Genomic DNA, 16678 nt, shown 5'->3' with positions numbered 1-16678 from the left:
GCACAGTAGAATTTCTAAACATTTGATATGTTTTAAAGAACTGAAAATGCTCATTTGTGGAATTTGCAGCATTAGGAGATCACATTCACTGAACAAAAAAGCTTTTTACCTCCAAAACCTCCTAACAGGCCAAGTTACATGGTAACATAGAAACCCTTCTTTGATATCACCTTCACAATTCTTGCATCCATTGAACTTGTGAGTTTTTGGAGAGTTTCTGCTTGTATTTCTTTGCATGAAGTCAGAATAGCCTCCCAGAACTGCTGTTTTGGTGTGAACTGCCTCCCACCCTCATAGATCTTCTGCTTGATGATACTCCAAAGGTTCTCCATAGGGTTGAGGTCAGGGGAAGATGGTGGTCACACCATGAGTTTATCTCCTTTTATGCCCAAAGCAGCCAATGACTCAGAGGTATTCTTTGCAGCATGAGATGGTGCATTGTCATGCATGAAGATGATTTTGCTCATGAAGACACTTTTCTGCTTTTTATACCATGGAAGAAAGTTGTCAGTCAGAAACTCTATATACTTTGCAGGTCATTTTCACACTTTCATGAACCATAAAGGGTCCTACCAGCTGTTTCCCTATGATTTCAGCCCAAAACATGACTCCTCCACCTCCTTGCTGACGTTGCAGCCTAGTTGGGACATGGTGGCCATCCACCAACCATCCACTACTCCATCCATCTGGACCATCCAGGGTTGCTCGACACTCATCAGTAAACAAGACTGTTTGAAAATTAGACTTCATGTATGTCTGGGCCCACTGCAACAGTTTCTGCTTGTGAACACTGTTTAGGGGTGGCCGAATAGTAGGTTTATGCACCACAGCAAGCCTTTGAAGGATCCTACACCTTGAGGTTCGAGGGACTCCAGAGGCACCAGCAGATTTAAATATCTGTTTGCTGCTTTGTATTTGGTATTTTGGCAGCTGCTCTCTTAATCCAATGAATTTGTCTGGCAGAAACCTTCCCCATTATGCCTTTATCTGCATGAACTCTGTCTGTGCTCCTGTTTCAGTCACATCTCTTCACAGTATGATGATCACTCTTAAGTTTTCATGAAATGTCTAATGTTTTCATACCTTGTCCAAGGCATTGCACTATTTAACACCTTTCAGCAGCAGAGAAATCCTTTTTATTTCCCATATTGCTTGAAACCTGTGGCCTGCTTAATAATGTGGAACATCATTTTTAAGTAGGTTTCCTAATCACCTGGAAAACTAATTATCACATGTGTTTAAGATTGATTTCAGTGACCCATTGAGCCCTGAGACACAATACCATCCACGAGTTTATTTGAAAAACAAAACAAATAAATCTTTATGACACTGAAATCCAAATTGCATAATAATTTGGAACACACTGTAGATAGTTTTTATTATATAGACGAATGCAAAAATAAGCAACGTCTGTAACTCTAATGCCAACGCCCCTGCATGGTTCCTCTTCCTCCTCCATGCAGGGACACCAACAAACTCACCGCCCTGGTCTTGCGGTGAACTTCCCAGGGGTGCGTGCTCCTCTGTTCTTTACCGGGTATTTACAAAATGGCCCAACCAACAGCTGGGCAGCACCTTGTATAAATATCACCTTCCCTAGTAGGTAGGTGCCTGAGCAACCCCTGTAGTTTCCCTACAACTCTTGTGTGTACAACTGTATGTTTCCAGGTACCCTGTCCTAATCCATTGCAGTTACTTTGTTATCCTGATTCTGTTCCCGTATCCCTGTTTTGTGTGTGCATTATCCTGAAGCTGCTCCCATGGTACCTGTACTCTTAAACCACACCAGCGGTACCCCGAACCCTGAATCCGCCCCGGCGGTGCCTGGACCCTGAAGCCGCACCTGCAGCACCTGAACCCTGAAGCTGCTCCCTCAGTATCTGAACTCTGAAACCGCACCTGTCTGAGCAGGCTCCGAATCCAGCCTTGTTTGTGACTCCAAATCTGGTCCGTGTCAAGGTACCTGCCCATTTGAAGTCAGTAGCTGCAGTACCAGTACCAGGGATTGCCTAGGAGTGGTACCTGGCAGCTATCTGTAGTTCATTCCTCACTCCATTATCAGGAGGTCCAGTAAAAAACCCGCTCCTCCTAGGTAAGCCAAGCCCTGTGGCACAGTGGTGCCACGAGCCACATGCGCCACCTGTGAGCGTGACAACGTCCCATGACATGGCCTAATAGTGACATTGATCTGGCATATCTGGTGGCTTTTATTGAGCCAGTCGCACCATCTAAAGCCCATTAACACCTCTCATTTATGTAGCAAGAGATGCCATTAGATTGGCAGCAAGTAATAGCATAAATTTGTAGAAAATCATAGAAACCACATCATTTTCCACATAATTGCACATAAAAAATATTAAAACTATTTAAAATGGTACCATACGTGTATATGATACGATATTGACCAAATATTTGTCATTGACCCATGTCTATGAAATAGTGACAAAAAATGATCAAAGAAGTCCTGTAACAATACTAATATAATAATAATACAATGAAACTACAAGTCACACAAATTATAACTTTTATTCATAATAAATCGATATTAAGGCAATATCAAACTCAATCATAAAGACTGCTGTAAACGCAAGGACTAAATACCAGTTGATGTCAACTTTTTATATTACCTCTACTATTAAGATGCTTGATATCAGCTGGTATTTAGCTCCCTCTTACACAACTGTATTCATGATTCGAGCATTAGTTTTCAGTTGATATTTCATTATTTCTTTTGATATTGTTTTATTTTGATTTACTGCGACATTGTATCATTATTACTACCACGATGGCAGGTGGTTTTTTTTATATTTTTTGTTCCTATTTCACATCATACATTTCCACATGGGAGCCAGTGGCCTAAATGTTTGATCAAAACCATATTTAAAAATTTGAGACATAATTTTAGGTGCTTTTAATTTGTTTTCTCTTCGCGTTTACAATGGAAAATAAATAGATGTTTTGGATCATTTTTGGAAGTGCTGTCTTTTTCTGAATTTTTTTTCTTCTTCTTGGGTGAATGTTCTTAGTTACCAATACACATTGATATGCTCTACACTTATAATATTGTGTGTTACTCATCATTTTTTCAATTTATATTTTGTTTGCAAAATAAGCCCCTCCATTTATATATGGTCCCTATTGACTGTGGTGCCAAAGGGGTCGAACAACGGAATCATATCCGATCCTAATTGGTGCAGTGGAAAATCACTTGTCAATCAAAGCATCACTCTAAACAAACAACTGTCTGCCTCTCCTTTAAAAAAAAAACAAAAAAAAAAAAACAAGTCCGGTGGGGTCTAAAAGCAACCTCATGATCCACCAATAAAAGGAAGAAAGGAAACCACTGGGGATATTGGGACTGTGAATCAATTAAATGAGTATTTAATTTTAGACCATTTTGGCAATGGTTTTAGGGCTGGACAGCCCCTTTAATGTTAATATGATTAATATAATGGTTCATGTGAAAGACCTGCTTATTGCAATGTACTATTACGTTGCAGAAAGTGATTATCTTTAATCTTCCTAGAAAATGACAATCACAGGCAGTCAGGCAGCCATGTGCATGTGACGGTATAAATAAAATATATGGCTAATTTTTTCTATTTATTAGCTTTCTCAAAGACTTAACAATGGGGAATGTAAAAAGTAATCTGCCCTAATCCTCATTTCCACCATAGTGATCTTATTTGGAAGACCCACACTGGCACCAGTGATTACAGATAGCAGCACATTATGCTGACGTTTCCCGTCTGTGTCCTCACCATACCGCCAGCCCAGTGATTTCTATAGGTACGGAGAAGAGGCAAGGAAATGGAGTAATTATGTTCAATTTTTAATCAGACATCCAAAGGCATCTGCAGAGCAGCTCTGAACAATCAGAATAGTAATGAATGACACACTGGGCGCCGAGGACAATAGACAATAAACTCAACCAGACAAGTGCGATGAGGGCAGCTGCGCAGTCACCTCCATTGTGCCGCAACCTCCTGCAAGCAGAAGTGGCTGCCTCCAAAGTATCATTTGGAAAAGGATCTTCAGCAGAGAAGGAATATATATCTCGGAATACAAAAACTATTTTATTTGTGCAATTTCCTGTAATCGTCGAGTTAAACGCACTCCTGGCTGCTAAAAAAAATTAAAAATCCACATGTGCTCAATTGAAGGGAACGTAAGCGGAGGCTTTTTATTCAGATGTGTGCTCTGAAGTAGCATAAGTTCTAACCCCTATCGTGGGGCCTGCTGGAGAATTCTCCTACGCAAGAGATTGTGGCAAGGTTGATGTTGTCTTTGAGAGGCACAGAAGCAAACAGAGGTGACGGGGATGACACTTAAGTTGCGCGCTACTTACCTTGGAAGTTCTCAAACCAATTCTGCAGTAATTTTTAGAAACAAGAAATTGCTGAAAGAGTCAATGTGAGTAATGTCAAAATACAATACACAGATATTTCAAAAATATTTGGAAATGATTTTTTTCCCCTTTTTCAGGAAGAGTGACACTCCTTGAGCTGTGTCTGGTATTTTAGCTTGGCCACATTAGGCTGTGTGCCCCCAATAAGTTTTTGGTGAGTGTTTGGTATTATGTATTTTTGCTGCATCAAAAACGCAGCAACCTTCAGCTTCAACAAAGTGGATGGGATTTATCAAGATCTCATCCCCATTGCTTTTTTTTCTCAGTGTAAAATGACTTGTGGTGCGTGTTTCAAATTTACAACATGCCAATTTCTCTTACAGATACACTGATGTGCTTGTTTTCCCAATAGAATTGCATTAGATGAAGAAAATCTGAAGGAAAAAAAGAATTTAGTGCGTTCCCAATGAGGAAAGCATCAAAAACAAAGTAGTTGTCATGGTTCCACCCCTCAGTGTGTCTGGGATGCAGTTACTGACAGTTCGGCAGTCCAATCAGGTACAGAGTAGTGCTGAAGCTGTCAGTACTTGGATTGACAGCTTGGCCAGCCAATCTGATACAGAGGTGTGCTGAGCTGTCAGTGTGTTAATTGACAACTCAACTATCTAATCTGAGATTGCAAGGTGTCGGCTGTCTCCAAGTGTTCATTATTCCAGGTAATTGCCATGCTACTTAACTGAGCTGTTTCTCTCAGACCTCTGCCAGATGTACATTCTGCAAGTGAAGTTTGTACTTCCTATGCCTTGAGTTCTGTATGCTTGATCTTTTGTTGCCTGACCTTGGACTTCATTCTGACCATCCGACTGTTTAACCCCTTCTGGTTTGATCAGTTATCCTCCTTGTATTCTGACATTGGAACATTACCTGACCACACTTTTGTCTCTTTCTTCTATTTATGATGCACCCTCCTGGCTTCTGAACTTGGACTCCTTCAATATCCTGCTTGGCCGTGAGAAGTGACTAGCATCTCAGCAGCTTTATTTAAGGCATGACATTCAAAAAAGAGGCAAAAGCTGCACCGTCAAAAATGTGATAAAAGAGCATAAAAAGAAATACAATAACAAAGCAAATAACCCAATTTACCTACCGTAGTAGGTGTAGAAATGCTGCAAAAATTCTACATCAAAAACTCACCAAAAGCTTATCGTTGTAACATAATGTTACAGGAAATGAGCTGAGTTGCAATACTAGAAACAGCCTTTGGACAAGGAAGGTACTATTTCTAAAAATAAAAGGGCAAAATGGGAATAGTTAGCTAATTGAGGTGAGACGATAGGCCAGTCTAAAGAAATGTGTCTTTACAGAATGCTTAAAACTGTTGCTATTGGCAGTTAACCGAATTGTCCAAAAAGTCTTGGCGGCGGCAGTGCGAGGTTCGGAATATTGATATTAGTTTAAGGTCATTAGCGATATGGAGGGCATGGGAACGGTGGAAGACAGAGATTATGAACATATAGGGTGGTGTAGAACTGTAGAGAGCTTTGTGGATGAGAGTGACAAGTTTATAATGGACTCTGTAGCAACCAGTGCAATGACTGGCACATGGAAGGGGCATCAGTGTAGGTGTTGAACAGGAATAAGATACTGGCTCCTTCATTCAGGATGAATTGGAAAAGGGAGTGTTAGTAAGTGGGAGACCGATCAGTAGAGAGTTGCACTAGGCCAGATGAGAATGAATGAAGAACGGTAAGAGCTTTTGTAGTTTTTTTTTAGGTGCAGGTGACATGAGAGAGCGAGTGATCGAATGTAGGGAGTAAAAGAAAAATCTGAGTCAAATATAACCCCCAACACAGCGGAGGAGACACAAGAAGTTCAGTTTATGACAAATTCACTCTTAGATAGAGGGAGAGCATGATATTAGTAACATCAGAAAGACAATCACTTGTATTTTGTAGTAATGCAGTGGTGATGTCAGGAGAAGATGTATATTATTGGGTGTCATCAGCATATAGATGATACTGAAAACCAAATTTACTGAATGTTTGCCAATAGCGGTGGTGTATAGAGAAAAAATAGGGGGCCTTGGAGTGAACCCTGAGTAAGGGGAAAAGGAAAGGAGCCAGCAAAAGATACAGTGAAGGAGAAGTCACAGAGGTAGGAGTAGAACCCAGAGAACAACCTTGAGGCAGATAGAGCCGAGCATAGTGAGGAGGTGCTGGTGATTCACAGTGTCAAATGCTGCAGAGAAAATCAGCAGAGTAGTGACTATTAGATTTCACAGTTATTAGATCATTAGAGACTTTAGTGAGGGCATTTTCTGTAGCATGTAAAGAGTGGAAATCGGATTGTAAAGGGTCAAGAAGAATGTTTTCTGAGAGATAACGAATTATACTGGAGTGGACCAAAAGTTCCAACAGTTAAGAGATGAAGGGAAGATTAGAGACAGGTCTGTAGTTAGCAGTGCAGTTCTGGTCGACGGATGGTTTTTAAGTAATGGGTGCATGCTGGCATGTTTGAAGGTGAAGGGAAAGATACCGAATGAGAAAGAGAGGTTAAATATTTTAGTTAGGTAAGTGGTGACAGCAGGTGAAAAGGACTGAAAGAGATGTAAGGGAATAGTTTCACTGGTGCAGGCATTAGGGTGAGAAGATGCAAGAAGCCTGGTAACGTCTTCCATGACTGGTTCAAAGACAAAAAGTGATCTAGATGAAGTGGAGGAGGGAGGAGAATGCATGATAGCGGATTAAGATAGAATTTCCTGTCAGATATGGTCAATTTTTTTCTTTGAAACAATTGGCCAGATTGTCAGCAGTGAGGTTGCTTATTGGGACCTGCACTCTTGGAATGAGAAAGAGAATGTCAGAGTCTTTTAGGACTGTTTGATAATGAGGTCATGTGGGCGGTGAATTAGGCTTGTTTGGGGAGGTGAAGGCAAGAGTTCTATGTTTTAAACATAATCTTACAATGGATGAAATATTTGGCCAAAAGACATTTTCTCCACAGGAATTCAACACATCTGGAGCATCGATGTAGAAAATGTGTTTGCAGCGTGTGCCAGGGTTGCCATCGTCTGTACCAATCTTGTAAATGATTAATAGCAGCTGCAGTAAAAAAACGGATTGTATATGGACTGCACATGGATGAAAAGTGAGAAAAAAATCATCCCACTCTTCTGGATGAAGCTGAATCAGTTTTCATAGTGTCATGTGAACCTAACCTAAGACAACCTGGTGTATATGCAGCGCCCCAGGGTCCTGGTCATTGCAGTATTACCATTCTCCTCTAGGGGGAGTGATGTTATGTTTGAAGGCAATAAAGGAGATCTATTTTATCAGGTAACACAATGCATGCAACATGTTCACACTCCAGACCAGAAGGGGGAGCTCTAAGCCTGTTTAAGGTGAACTCCCCTATAAAACATCCTGATCTGGAGGGAAAGGGAGTTGAGAGTTCAGTTCCTGTCAGGAAGACAGCGGGAGAGGAAGGAGTGGCCCGACCCGGTCCGTGGCCCTATGAGTGGTGTCCAATTAAAGGTGGAGCTTGTATAATGTTCGTGACGCCACCTGTGGTATTCGGTCAGGGTGACCGACGCTGCTTAGGGGTCCGCTGGGGTGATGGAATGGCAGCTAGATGGTATACCTTCCCACAGGTGAAGTGTATCCCCAGGGCTTCCCAGAGGTGTAGATGGTGATGGTGTAAGGTGCAGTGAATAACGAGGACAAAAATGGTGCAGTCTCTTTACCTTTTACTGAAGACTTCAGCATCCACAGTCCAGGGCACAGATCACAGAGCAGGCAGAGTCCGGCTGGTCCGAAGGCAAATCCAGAGTTCCCTTATCCAGGTGGAAATCAGTAGCCTTCCTACTAGCGCCTGGGTGTTGTAGTACCTCCCTGCTGAGCAACTCGGGATAATCCTCACAACCTTTGCAGATGTTCTAGATGTTATTTCTTCCTCTCTGTCCCCCAGATGGTATGGATAGGACAAACCCGTATGACTGATGGCCTGAGACTTGTTTATAGGGACCCTAGAGACGCCCCGACCCCCACAATTTGCCACTGTGTCTTCATAGGTATTTAGGTCGGGCAGCCAACTTGTAATTGACTGTCCTGCCGGTCTCTGAAGTAATGCATAGAGTCAATTACTCCCTCGGTGTTCCGGCCACTGGCTACGCGCCTCAGAAGGAGGCAGCCTCTCTCAGGGCAGAACTCCTCCTGGTGTTGTCTCCTTGCGCTGTGACTTCGTTTCTCACTCTCCACAATACAATTCCTTTCTTGTCCTTTCTTAGGATGCTGCCGCACATGGGGCAGGCGCAGCTCCGTGTCTTTCTGTCTCGTGCTAGGCCTCTGCCAGGATCCCACCCCTGACAGGGACCCTCTGTCTGCAGCTCAGATGTTCCTCCTTTCCCTCTGTCTGCCTGACAGGTGTTGCCTGGGCCGAGCCCAGTCAGCTTCTGGTTAACTTCCTATCCAACCCACCGGTTTTACCCTAATGTGAGGAGTGCCCTAATAGATAGGAGCAAGGTTCCCCCTGGTGGACTGGAGTGTGAAGTGTAGTGTGTGTTTTGTGATACCTGGTAAGGTGAACTCCTTTAGTGCCATCAGACGTAATATCACTCCCCCCTGATGGAAGAATGACATTACTGCAACGACCAGGACTCTGGGGCGCTGCATATCAAGATGCTCAAAAACGCCAACAAAATGCGGATGGATAAAAATGTTGAAAAAGACCTCAAGAAATCTGCTAAAAAAAAAAGTTTACTGGTTACCCCAAAGAGAGGAAGCGATTCCTGAAGCATCTTCTGCTTGGACATTTTTGACAGCCAGAAAAAGATGCACTGTGAACATACCCAAAAGGTGCTACCTGTGGATATTTTTGCAGTTGTGGAAGATGAGTCCATGAGGACTGGGCTCCAATACCAATCCGAAAACAAAAATGTTAAAACATATCTTTTACTGTGCAATTAAAAACATAAAAACATGATGAGAAAAAGCAAAAATATGAAACAAGATTAAGGATCCATAAGCTTATGCATTTGGGGTTATCAACCTTTATTCATAGTTAATCATTCACAGTTATGAATAAGGGTTGCTAACTCAAAAAGCTAATGGATCCCATTCCTTAATCTTTTTTTATCTTTTTGTTTTTTCTCACCATATTTTTAATTGCACAGTGAAAGCCATTATGTTTTTTACCATTTTCCCATTGGTGCTGGAGCTTAGTCCTCATGGATCCTTCTTCCATTTCTGACTTGGATACCAGCCTGGTGTGTTCCTACAATCCCTGAATCACACCCTGGCCCAACAAGATCTACCAGGGATCCTATGAGAATACAATTGGTTTTGACACTGAATCTTTTTTCCTTCTCTACATTTTTGCTGTTGTCCATGTCCCAGCAGAGAATTTGGATACCCCAGAGACAATCTGTCAGAATCGATATGTTGGGTGGACCCAATGTACCTTCGTCAAACTTTGTTACGCGTAATCTATATATATAATCATCAGTAGGGACTTCCGGCCGCTGTCCCCGAATTCCATAAGGCACCGTGGCAGTGTCACTTGTGCAGGCACGTCCCGCTATTCCCAAGCAGGCGCAGTAACAGTCGTTACTACGCATGCGCTGGAATAGTGGTGACATGTATGTCACTTGCGCCTGCACAAAAATACAAAAATGCAGAGGGATGATATAGAACAGATATGTTTGAAAGCGCAAATGAGACATGTCCACTGCTCCTGTCAGCACCACTAAGCATACACAGATGTTAATGTCACAGCACTCCCTATTTCTAGTATATAATAAAAATTAGTGGCTTCCTGATATGAGATGACCGTATCATGTTTATGTGCCTTGTGGCCATGTTTTGTATAATGATTTCTAAAGGCAGATTATGTTTTTGGACAGGAACTTTCTCGTTTTAGGAATGTATTGAGTTTTGGAGTTAGAAATACTGCAATAAACACAATGACTAAAATAGACATGTCTGATGTGGGACAGATTGAGTTTGTGATATTGAAGCCCTACTAGGACAGCTGGAATGATTGAGTTATTTGTGAGTACTGTGATTTCAGGGGACGAGAAGCTATTTGTCTTCATTCCAATCGATGTTCCTCTTCTCCACACGTCTTGAGCTGTCGTCTAAAAAACTTTTCTTTGTTCTGTGGCATACAGTACCAGAAAGTGTCAGCACTTTGAAGCTATGAATAGACTAGAAGCCGTCGTAATAAGTAGATTTCGACAAATAACTCAGCGCAGCTCTTCATGTGTAAGGGTACTCTACGTAGAGTTCTGCAGACTTTCAGGCAGCGCTTCAGGCGCACTTAATTGTCATGCCATGCCCATTATATTGATAGGCAAAGTTTAACAATGTATACTCATGCTATTGAATTTTGGCATAAAGAGTTTATTCCTCAGTAAATGAATTCAAGAGATAAAATGACAAAGAGGAAGATATTGTAAACTTTATAAATGTAATTATAATCCTTATGAATAATAATATACTGTATATTATACACATTTATCCTATAAGATCAGCTTATGTCATCTATAGAGCTGAGTATCAGAAATGAATAGCATATATATTATTATTATTTATTATTATAGCGCCATTTATTCCATGGCGCTTTACATATAAAAAGTGGTATATATAATGAAGACAAATACAATAATCTTTAGCAATACAAGTCACCGACTGTTACTGGAGGAGAGAGGACCTTGCCCACGAGGTCTTACAATCTACAAGGGGTGGGTCAGGATACAGTAGGTGAGGGTAGAGCAGTTGAGCAGTGGTATAATGGAACAAGGATCATTGAAGGTTGTAGTTTTGAAGGGAAGAGGTAGGTCTTCAGGCTTCTTTTGAAAGTTTCCATGGTAGGCAAGAGTCTGATATGTTGGGGTAGAGAGGTCTAGAGTAGAGGGGAGAAATCGTGTATGCAATAGAGGGAAAAAGAGATAAGAGGGGAGTAGAGAAGGAGATCTTGTGAGGATCGGAGGTTGCGTGCAGGTAAGTACCAGGAGACTAGGTCACAGATGTATGGAGGAGACAAGCTGTGGATGGCTTTGTATGCCAAACTTAGGGTTTTGAACTGCAGTCAGTGAAGGGATTGACAGAGAGGAGAGGCCAGGGAATAGCGAGGGCATAGGTGGATTAATCAGAAAGCTGAGTTTAAGATACAGTGGGTATGGAAAGTATTCAGACCTCTTTAAATGTTTTACTCTTTGTTTCATTGCAGTCATTTGATAAATTCAGAAATGTAGTAATTTTTGCTAATTTATTATTAGTAAGAAGCATTTCAAGGAGTGGCTTAGCCATTCTCCAGACCTGAACACAATAGAAAATCTTTGGAGGGAGACGAAATTCAATGTTGTTCAGCGAGAGCCCCCAAAATTGAAAGATCTGGAGAAGATCTGTGGTCAAGAACTACAGGGAACGTCTGACCTCTGTAATTGCAAACAAAGGTTTCTGTACCAAATATAAAGCTCTGTTTTTCTATTGTATCAAATACTTATTTCATGCAATGGGGCTCTATTTACATTACTACCAGACAATTGAAAGGTATTGTGCTGTACTACTAGTTCTGGAATGACTTATCCTGATTGTCATTCTAATACCTGGTCTAGGTCACTTATTACTACTACTTTCCTGTTTTACCTATTTTAGGATTACTTGGACTTGACTCTGTACTGCTTAACTTTTCTATTGCTGGTGTAGTGCAGCGGTAAAATCTCTTTAATGTGTTATCTTCACAGCATTAAAGTCCATTTCACACAAGTGCACCTCATTAGTGTTCAGTTCACACTTGCAATCACATATTATATGGCTTCCTTCCGTTGTACAGACACTACACACGCCAGTCCTCCTCTGACTAGTTCCTGTGGGTATCTGCGTGCTGTATCACAGTCTCTATTCACACAGCATTACATTATTAGTTTGCAGCCACTAAACATGCTGGACCTCTCCTTGTCCAGTAACCGTGGATAACCGCACGCCGTGTCAATGTCTCTTTCACTCACAGCTTTGCTCACAACTTCTCCATTGGTTTGCAGACACTAAAGATGCTGGTCCTCCTCTGACCAGTTCCCGTTGGTGGCGGCAGCGCTGTGTTAGCTGTGGATGCCAGGCGTCTCAGCTCCCCTGGCTGCTTGGCTCCGCTCTGTCCTGTGTCACCACACACCGACAAACACCAGCCGGACACTGACTCTGACCCTGACACACCTGCCTCTATACTATATTGGACTTTTAACATAGAAACCTGTGGCCTCAAGCCACATGGAAAACCCAACCCAGACCGGAAATTGAACGGACTGCACAAATAACATACTGCAGTCAGTTTCAAAACCCACATTCCAGTGCAGATTTTCCCTACATCTGTCTTGGACACTAGCATGTCCAAGACTACACTTCTTTTATCATGTCTGCATTGCAGTCACCGCTATGCCCATGACTGCCATGCACTCCTATGGACTCCATACGCCTCCATGCACCACCTGGGGAAAGCACACAGCGACCCCTTTGTGTGGCATAGGTCACTGTTTCACCATTGCAATCACAGCTACACCTGTGACAGCAATACCCCCTCATGACCTCAATACGCCTATGTGTGCATCCTGGGGAGCATAAACAGTGACCCTTACCTGTGACACGGATCACTGCCTCACATATCCTCCACCCCTGTTCACACCTGTGGGGTTAAACACTTGTTACCCTGTATGGGCGCGAGACAGGGCATCCGCATGACCCTGTGACATCCCCGCCCGACACTGCATTAAGAAACCAAAGTAGGGGCTGTAACCATCGATCGACGCATGCATCTCTCCCCTTTGCATTTCTCCTCCACACTTCATTGTGGGACCGCCCACCACCCCGTTGTCCGTTGCCGATGACATGCTCACTTTCATGTTTAACCGTAGGTTTGGGCCGGTTTTGGGTGGTCTCAACCTTGCTTATTTTGGGTTCACTAATCTGTCATCTAAATATCTGCCTTAGGGACCTTGGTACCATTTTCTTTGTACCCTTACCCGTGCCTTGGTGACTCCGTCACGCTGAAACGTCGCGGTCCGTGCCGGCAACTCCGAGCATACATTTGTATTATTTTGCACCCAAACCTGAGCCTCCCGACACTGCTGACTAGCGAGCACTCTATCTATTTTACCCTGACCCTCGGCCGGTGCCAGAGGGTTTCTTGTGCATATGTCCCCAGTCACCTCCGCAACCGCACACTCCCAGTTCCTCCCTGTTTTCTTTCTCGGGGTTCAGTGAGGTCTCCATGACCTCTACCGTCACAGCCTCTAGGGGGAGCCTATCAGAGTTACACTCTGTCCCTAAGCTTGTGACCCCTGTGGCAGATATCTCTGACTTGACATGTTCGGGTTCTGCACCAAAACAACATTTTCAGTCTCTCCTACCAACACTTTTAGGGGGAGCCTGTTGGGATTACACTCTGTCCCTAGATTGGTGACCCCTATGGCAGGTATCTCAACATGCTCGGGTTCTATGCCCGGCACCACCTTTACCGTGAGAGACCCTGGTCTCCCACATTGACCAAAACAGGGGCAAGTCTCTCCCCAACACAGTCCCATATGGAAGGGTCTTTACCACTCCCACCACATGTTTAAAGTCCACACATGGTGAATAAAAATTTACCTCTGCAGTCGGGTAATCCTGGAATTCCCCATGGACACCCATCACCTCCACTTTCTGTCCTTTGGGTTTGTCCCAGGTAACAAGGGACCTATGGTCCAGAGTCACTTTACTCCCCGAGTCCAGGAGAGCCTCTGTTTGGCACCCATTGACAAGTACCTGGCACAATTGCCAGCAGTGCCTGTAGTGGTGATACAGACTGGCTGGGCACACATATACTCATGGCAAGTGTTCCCACAGTCCATGGGCTCAAATGTCACAAAACAGTTAATAGCCCCATGGCCGGGCTCTGGTATAATGTCCTGAGTGGATTTATACTGCTCAACCAATTGTATCAGCAGCTCTAGGTTGCCCAGGACCCTTTGCCAGACCCAATGCTGCATAGCTGCTGGCAGAGCCCGCACCATCCGATCAACCACAACTCTCTCCATCATCCCGATCAGGGAAAAACTCAGGCTGGAGCCACTCCTCTACCAACTGCAACAAGTCATTTACCTGAGACCTGGCAGGTCGAGACTCTAAATAGGGCCACTGGTACACCCAAATGGGGTCTCTTCATGACTCCACCGATTGCCCCTCACCTTAGCGGTCTCCTCTTTACACTGCTGAAGCTCTGGTAGTGCTTCTTTCTGCTGCTGCAACTGCAGCTCCTGCTGCTGCAGAACCTCTTGCTGCGACCGCTGAAACTGCAGCACCTCTTGCTGATGCCGTTGCTGACTAAGCACAAACTGCTCCAAAAGCTCCACCATATTTCCAGGAGGCTTGAACTGTAGCAAATGCTGGCTTGCTCACAGATATGCAGCACACTTTGGAGTATGCCTCAGTTCACACAGCCCTGCATTCACCAGCCATATGTAGTGCAGCGGTAGCACCATGCGCAGTGAAGAGGCAGTGACCCACAAAATTCAAACACAAAAGTCTCTTTAATGTGTTATCTTCACAGCATTAAAGTCCATTTCACACAAGTGCAACTCATTAGTGTTCAGTTCACACTTGCAATCACATATTATATGGCTTCCTTCCGTTGTACAGACACTACACACGCCAGTCCTCCTCTGACTAGTTCCCGTGGGTGTTTGGCGTGACATATCAAAGTCTCTATTCACACAGCATTACATTATTAGTTTGCAGCCACTAAACACGCTGGACCTCTCCTTGTCCAGTAACCGTGGGCGACCACATGCCGTGTCAATGTCTCTTTTACTTTTGTCGCCTTTAGCCATAACACTCGAAAATTTTTTATCTCCACTTGTCCCCAATATGAGATCTTACTTTAAGGACACTTCTGTTAGGGGTTGAGTTCCCGCTTCTGCACAGGGGGAATCTCGGGCCATCTCCGTTGCGGTCTCCCATTCTTCTCCTGCTGCAGTGGAGCCTGCTCAGCAGAGACGTTGGTCCCAGCTTCTCGCTCAGTTTGACTCTGTGCAAAGGGTTACTGCTGCTTTTCCAGCTTCTTCTATTGAAGCCAGTGCTCGGCAGCGGCGAGCAGATACTTTTGGGACTAAGTCCTGCTTTTCTCCTTCTGAGCGTGCCCAGGGTAAGATCTCTCATTGGAGATCGAGGGTCACATGCTTGGATACTGCAGCAAAGCCCATTGGTTCTCCAGGAAGGTCCTGAAGGTGCTCAGGCTCTGTGGCAGCCTCTCATTGGTCCTTCTAGGAAAGTCTTGTACTTGCTGCAGCTATATAAGGTTTGCATGGCCACACGGCCATGCGCTAGTATCAATGCATGTTATGAGTTTTGCGCCAATGTGGTCACGCTTGTGTGGATTCAGGGACCCGGCTGAAATAAGCCACTTAGAATACCGGCACCTCTGGTGAGGAGATTGTGTATATGGTTTCAGGGCCCCGGCTGAAATAAGCCACCTAGAATACTGGCTCCTCCGGTGAGGAGTTTGTATGTTTGCCTCCTTGACTGCGTGACCACAAGCTGCTATCTGCTCAGCAGTTATTCCTGTGGAGTTTAACAGGACACAGTCCTGTCTTTATAGCGACTCTGTGAATCGCTTCTACCACCATATAGTGCCGCCATTTGCCAGCAGCAGGTTATGTTCCTGCACGGTGGACCCCGGGCTACGAACGCACCAAATAACATCTCTATATTTACTCGGTGCGTTCCGCCAGCCCTAACAACTTCACATTTCTTAAAATTATTTAATCATATGGACCCCCTACCTCCAGGTTTCTTACTGGTTACCATGGATGTCACTAGTCTGTATACTAACATTGGGCACCAAGAGGGTCTTGAATCAGTAAAGGGATTTATTATTCAACACGTGAAATTCACGGATGATCAATTACAATTCTGTATAGATCTTCTTAAATTAATCCTTACGAAAAATTATTTTTTATTTGAAGATCAGTTCTATATACAGAAGTAGGGTACAGCAATGGGGTCGAATGTTGCGCCCCCATATGCGAACATATCTATGGACTTCTTTGAAACATCATTTGTGTACTGTCACCCTTTTTTTCTAAATAATGTGATATTTTGGAAACGTTTAATCGACGACGTGTTTCTGATTTGGCCTGTAATGTGGAGACTTTAGTTAAATTTCATGGGGACTTGAATTCTAGTACATCAGCTATTACCTTCTCCATTCAATACAATGATTACTCTATTAATTTTCTGGACACATTAGTTATTATCCAGCCAGGAGGCATGGTGGAAACTGACCTGTACGTCAAACCTACAG

The sequence above is a fragment of the Ranitomeya variabilis genome, chromosome 2 (assembly GCF_051348905.1).
Source record: "Ranitomeya variabilis isolate aRanVar5 chromosome 2, aRanVar5.hap1, whole genome shotgun sequence".
Taxonomy (NCBI): Eukaryota; Metazoa; Chordata; class Amphibia; order Anura; family Dendrobatidae; genus Ranitomeya; species Ranitomeya variabilis.
The sequence above is the reverse complement of the archived record's forward strand: the minus strand, read 5'-3'. Positions refer to the sequence as shown.